This window comes from Ovis aries, chromosome X, assembly GCF_016772045.2.
Source record: "Ovis aries strain OAR_USU_Benz2616 breed Rambouillet chromosome X, ARS-UI_Ramb_v3.0, whole genome shotgun sequence".
In the NCBI taxonomy this organism is placed as follows: domain Eukaryota; kingdom Metazoa; phylum Chordata; class Mammalia; order Artiodactyla; family Bovidae; genus Ovis; species Ovis aries.
Genome location: NC_056080.1, coordinates 53,078,516 through 53,085,382, shown reverse-complemented (window position 1 = coordinate 53,085,382; position 6,867 = coordinate 53,078,516).

Sequence of the window (6,867 nt, the reverse complement as noted above, 5' to 3'; positions counted from 1 at the left end):
GAACTTGTGTGGGGACCCCAGGCACCTTCAGTCCTGATTGTCTTGAGAGTCTGACCCCTGAGGCCTACAGCTCGGAGGGCAGTCTCCTTTCTGACGTGGTCCTTTGCAGACTGGACATGGAGCCAGACAATCTGACTTGCGGTGCCACTCTTTTCCACAGTAACACATGTCTGCCCCTTTTCACCTGGGTCCCTCTGGGCATCTTTCTCCAACTGTTTCAGAGCTAATCTGAAAGTTGTTGTTAGGGCTTCAGTCTTTCCCTGGTATTTTTTTGTCTCTTCTCTTCCTACCTGTCATAATAAACTGTCTGAGCCACGTGCAACAGGTTATCTAAGGATGATTTGGTCCATACATCTGTTTTTGTAGCTTACAGTGAATATCTAGAGCCAACTGGGTGAGAAATCTATCTTTTAAGATCATTTCTCCCTCTGTACTTTTGGGGTCAATCTCAGTGAATCTGTGAAGTCTATCTAGGAATTTACCAGAAGCTTCCTTCTCTCCCTATTCTATGCTTGTCAGTTTGGCATAGTTTAAAGTCTTAGTGTGAGCTCACTTGAGTCCTGAAAAGAACACATCTGAAAAAGTAACTCTGGTCCCCATTTTCCTTTAGTTGTGTTATAGTCCCAGTCTAACTCTGTTGTGGAGACTGTCTGATTCCCAGTAGGGAAGGCAACTATCTCACCCTCATCACTTTCTGCTGATTCATTATCAAGCCATTCATCTCTATATGTAACAGCTTTTCCCCAAAACTTGAGCTTCTGAGTCAGGAGTTAGCATCTGTCCCAAGACATACATTACATCTTTCCAAGTAAGGTCATAAAGTAAAGTTAGTCCCTTAAAGTCTTCTATATATATAGTCTCAACTGCAATTGGGACTGTTTGAATTTCTACCAAAACTGAGGCCACCCCTCCTGGAAGGGTGTCTGTTCAGTTGGGAACCCTGGATACAGGGGCAAAGTAAGAGGAGAGGAGGGAGCTGAAGCTTTCACAACCAAATCTGTACTCTTAGGACATAAGGCTGGCATGTCTTGCAGAGAGAAAAAGAGCAACACATATGGCACTTCTACCCATTTCTCTTGTTTTCTACAGAAACAGTCTAATTGTAAAACAGTATTATAATTAAGAGACCCTTCAGCTGGTCAGTATTCCCCATCTTCCAAAGGATACTGTGGCCATTCAGTATCAGAAGAAGATCAGGTGTGTCTTTTTTCAACTCTGGGGATCAAAATTGTCAGTTTTTTTTTTAAATTAAATACACTTTAAAGGGGTTGATTCTGGAACTGCTAGCTCCCATCTGTAAGAGAGGAGAAAAGTGGCATTTACAACTGTAGCTTTTTCCTACCAGAGGCATCCCTCCCTGCTCTAGATGGGGGTGGAGATAGACTTTCCACTGAAGCTTTCCTTCCCTGGTCAGACTTAGTCTGTCCCTTACATACACAGGTGCCTTACCCATCCCTCCCAGTTCTACCAAGGCAGGGTGGAGATGCACCAAGGGTAGATGCGATGGCACCCCAGATTGATGTCCAGTTCCTCACCATCAAGACCTTTGTCTGATTTCTGCTCCTCCTCTGATGCCACCCGGAGTACAACAGAGTAGCCTTCCAGAATGCCTCTGAAGCTAGGACTACTAGGGGAAGAATCCATCTTCTGTGGGCCTGTGCACATTCCTGAATACAGTCCTGACCACAGTAGAAGCATTGAGTCATAAAAGGATGAACATAAAACCCAAGATGCCCCTTCTGAGTGTCACCACACCGGTATATGTGATAGCAAAAGAGGTGGTGAAGGGCCGGCCAGTGAGGAAAAAGTGATTTTTGTCCTTGAGCTATTAGGGCCAATCCTTCCAGCTCATTCCCACAGATTCCACAGAAAGAATGTCTAAGGAGTTGAGACAAAAGCCACCAGATAGCCTCCTCTGGTCCACTAAGAACTAGTTTAGCCAAAGGAAGAAGCCCATTGCACTTCCAATCTGACCAGATACTGGAACTCCTGATCTGTGTCCTTAAGACCTCATGGTCACCAGCATTGCTTCTATCCACATAGATTGGAGGTACAGGCATGACAAAGACTCACTTTCAGGTCGCTGGCCCCTGAGACAGGCAGCCAAGAGAGTGACCTCTAGCCTGAGAGATGTTCCTGGAGCTAGAGCTCCACCTTGCTCCTGAAAGTGCTCTTGTAACTTTAGGCTCCTAGCAAGGCTAGGCACTTCCAAACTCGGGGTCTAAGTAAAAGTACATAGTAACAGGATGAACCACAAGTTCCTTGAAAGTCTATAATCTGAGATATTAGGTTAGTAGTTCTAATTCCCAGGCAGTTATGAAAAGGTCAAAGAGTCTGGAAAGTTTGACTGAGAATGGAGAGTGGTCCACACGCATTGTCCAACTCTGGCCACTCCCCTGGAGGAGACGTTGGATGCCTCTTGACATTAGCCAGTAGGTATAATCCCTTGACACGGTTTCTGCCATAAGCCATATGAGGTCACCATGGAACCACAGATTAGGACACAACTCTTGCTTCACATGTGTTTGTGCATCTCTTTCAATCAATCACTCACACAGGCACACTGTAGTAAAGTAAAGCAGAAAACATGTGTATTGGAGAACAAAGAACTAGAGCTCTGAGCGTCTTCATCTTGTCCTGAAGAATCCTGGATAAGCCCCCAAGATGAAAGGTTGCTGCTACAAGCCATGAGCAATGCCAGGATTCTTGGCCTCCGGAGGAGAGGAATTTGATCCATGGCCAGTGATGAGGCTTTGTCACTCAGAGCTTTTTGTGTAATAAAGTTTCATTAAAGGATAAATATGATAGAGGAAGCTTCTGACATAGACATCAGAAGGGTGGACAGAAAGAGTGCCCCCTTGCTAGTTTTTAACAAGGGTTACATATCTATGGGCTTCCCTGATAGCTCAGTTGGTAAAGAATCCACTTGCAATGCAGGAGACCCCAGTTCAACTCCTGGGTCAGGAAGATCTGCTGGAGAAGGGAAAGGCTACCCACTCCAGTATTCTTGGGCTTCTCTTGTGGCTCAGCTGGTAAAGAATCTGCCTGCATTGCAGGAGACCTAGGTTCAATCCCTGGGTTGGGAAGGGAATGGCTACCCACTCCAGTATTCTGGCCTGGAGAATTCCATGGACGCAAAGAGTCAGACAGGACTGAGTGACTTTCACTTTCACTATATACCTATTAGCAAGCTGCTAATTAGAGAAAGGAAAAGCTTCAAAACTGAGAGAGTTGCATCAGGCCCCTCACCCACAGCATGCATTTTGAGATAGCACTGACACAAGGTGAGTCATCCTGGGCCATAAAACAATTGACATGAATCTTGAAGAAAGGCAGATTTACAAGCAAGTACATGCTTCATTAACACAGCTTAAGAAAGACATTCCCATGAGAAAAATGCATTGATTAGCTCAAGGTTTGAGGTAAAGTTAAGTTCAGGAGGAACCAGGTGTCACCGTGACAACACAGGATTCAGTTCAATTCAGTCAGTTCATTCACTCAGTCGTGTCCAACTCTTTGTGACCCCATGGACTGCAGCAGGCCAGGCTTCCCTGTCCATCACCAACTCCTGGAGCTTGCTCAAACTCATGTCCATCGAGTCAGTGATGCCATCCAACAATCTTATCCTCTGTCATCCCCTTCTCCGCCTACCTTCAATCTTTCCCAGAATCAGGGTATTTTCCAATGAGTCAGTTCTTCACATCAAGTGGCTAAAATTTTGGAGTTTCAGCTTCAGCATGAGTCCTTCCAATGAATATTCAGGACAGATTTCCTTTAGGATTGATCAGTTAGATCTCCTCGCAGGCCAAGGGAATCTCAAGAGTCTTCTCCAACACCACAGTTCAAAAGTATCAATTCTTCAGCACTCAGCTTTCTTTATAGTTCAACTCTCACATCCATACATGACCACTGGAAAAACCATAGCTTTGACTAGATGGACCTTTGTTGGCAAAGTAACGTATCTGCTTTTTAATATGCTGTCTAGGATGATTATAGTTTTTCTTCCAAGGAGCAAGTGTCTTTTAATTTCATGGTTGCAGTTACCATCTGCAGTGATTTTGGAGCCCAAGAAAATAAAGTCTGTCACTGTTTCCACTGTTTCCCCATCTATGCCATGAAGTGATAGGACCAGATGCCATGATCTTAGTGTTTTGAACGTTGAGTGTTAAGCAAGCTTTTTCACTCTCCTCTTTCACTTTCATCAAGAGGTTCTTTAGTTCACTTTCTGCCATAAGGGTGGTGTTATCTGCATATCTGAGGTTATTGATATTTCTCCTGGAAATCTTGACTCCAGCTTGTGCTTCATTCAGCCTGGCATTTTGAATGATGTACTTTGCATAGAAGTTATATAAGCAGGGTGACAATATACAGCCTTGACATACTCCTTTCCCAATCTGAAGCCAGTCTATTGTTCCATGTCTTGTTCTAACTGTTGTTTCTTGACGGGCATACAGATTTCTCAGGAGGCAGGTAAAGTGGTCTGGTATTCCCATCTCTTGAAGAATTTTCCACAGTTTGCTGTGATCCACACAGTCAAATGTTTTGGTGTAGTCAATAAAGCAGAAGTAGATGTTTTTCTGGAATTCTCTTTTTTTTTTTTTTTTTTTTTATGAGTCAACGGATATTGGCAATTTGATCTTTGGTTCCTCTGCCTTTGCTAAATCCAGCTTGAACATCTGGAAGTTCACGGTTCATGTACTGTTGAAGCCTGGCTTGGAGAATTTTGAGCATTACTCTACTAGCATATGAGATGAGTGCAATTGTGTGGTAGTTTGAACATTCTTTGGTATTGCCTTTCTTTGGGATTGGATGACAATACAGGATTGGAAGAGAAAAGAAAAAAAATACATCAGCCACTTGCAGTTTTATTTCCTCTTGCCACTTCAGTACCTTTGGCCTTCCTACCGAGGCTATTAACACTCTCAATAGTTCTATATTTTAATATTCCACTGTCAGTAATGGCTAAAACAAACAGAATATCAATAATGGAGAACCTGTAAAACACTAAAAACTAACTAGAACTAATAGAATGTACAGGATACTCTGCTGGCAATAGCAGGATTACAGGTTTTTCTCAAGTGTGCATGGAGTATTCTCCAGGATATACCATAAATTGAGCCCGAAGTCTTAGTTAATTTTAAAATAATAAAATTATACAAAATATCTTCTATGGTGACAGTGGAATGAAACTGAAAGTCAATGACAAGTGAAACTGGAGTTTTCACATGTGGAAATGGAACAACACAGTATTAATCAATCAGTAAGTCAAAGAATACATCACAAGGAACATTATAAAATACTTAGAAATGTATTAAAATAAAAATACAACCTATCAAAACATATGGGATGCAACAAGGCAATGCTCAAAAAGAAATTTATAGTTATAAAAACATACTTTAAAAGGAAATCTTAAACCAAAACTCAACTTTACATCTTAAGGAAATAAGATATTAAAATAGCAAACTAAATCCAAAGATAGCAGAAGGAAGGAAATAATAAAATTTAGTCATAATATTGTAAACCAAGTATATGTCAGTTAAATAATTAATTAAATTCTAAAAATCACATTGGCAAGTTGAAAGGATAAGCATGCAGACACTCACCATTATTGGGGATGTATAGAAAATGTATAGGGCATATTGGCAGTATCAAAAATTTAAATGTCTATATATCCTTTTGGAGAAGGCAATGGCACCCCACTCCAGTACTCTTGCCTGGAAAATCCCATGGATGGAGGAGCCTGGAAGGCTGCAGTCCATGGGGTCGCTAAGTCGGACATGACTGAGTGACTTCACTTTCACCTTTCGCTTTCATGCATTGGAGAAGGAAATGGCAACCCACTCCAGTGTTCTTGCCTGGAGAATCCCAGGGATGGGGGAGCCTGGTGGGCTGCTGTCTATGGGGTTGCACAGAGTCGGACACGACTGAAGTAACTTAGCAATAGCAATATATCCTTTGACCCAGGAATTTTTTTTAGGATGCTAGCATATAAAAAATATTCTCACATAGGCCCAAAGATAGTTATTGCAAGATTTTTCATAATGAAGTGGGAAATCCCTGTGACCTAAATTTCCATTAATAAGTGAGTGTTTAAATAATTTATGGTAACATTCAGATTCTGGAATAGAAAAAGGAAGAATTCATATGGAAAGACCTACATGGCATATTGGTATGTGGTCAAATGGAAGAAAAAAAAAGGAAATTGCAGACCAGTATATCGAGTATGATCCAATTTGTGTAAATTTTATATTAATGATGATAATTTGCCCCACAGATAAAATTGCCTGGTTATGACACAGTCTTGCTGCCCTAGGATTGAAAGGAAAATGAGAAGATAGTGAAGAGAAGAAAATTACAAAGTGATAAGGAGAGTGTAGTAAAAAGAGGAAATAGAGAACTTCACATTTTTAACTGTATATCCTAAAAGGGAGAATAGTACTTAAAGAGTATGAGTTATGGAACTAGACTGCCTGAGTTCATAATTGGGCCCTGAACTTAGTAGCTTGGCAATTGTCTGTTATCTCACCTCTTTGAGCCCTAATTTCTTCATCTGTACTGTGGGGATAATAGTACCTATCTCATAAGGCCCTTGCATGTCTGTGTATGCATACATGCTCAATCGTGTCTGACTATTTGTGACCCCATGGACTGTAGGCCACCAGTCTCCTCTGTCCGTGGAATTCTCCAGGCAAGAATGCTGAAGCAGGTTGCTATTTCTTCCTCCAGAGGATCTTCTCAACCCAGGTATTGAACCTGCATCTCTTGCATCTTCTGCACTGGCAGGCAAATTCTTTACCAGCTGAGCCACCAAGGAAGCCCCAAGGTCCTTACGAAGATGGGCTAAATTAACCCATGTAAGATAAAAAC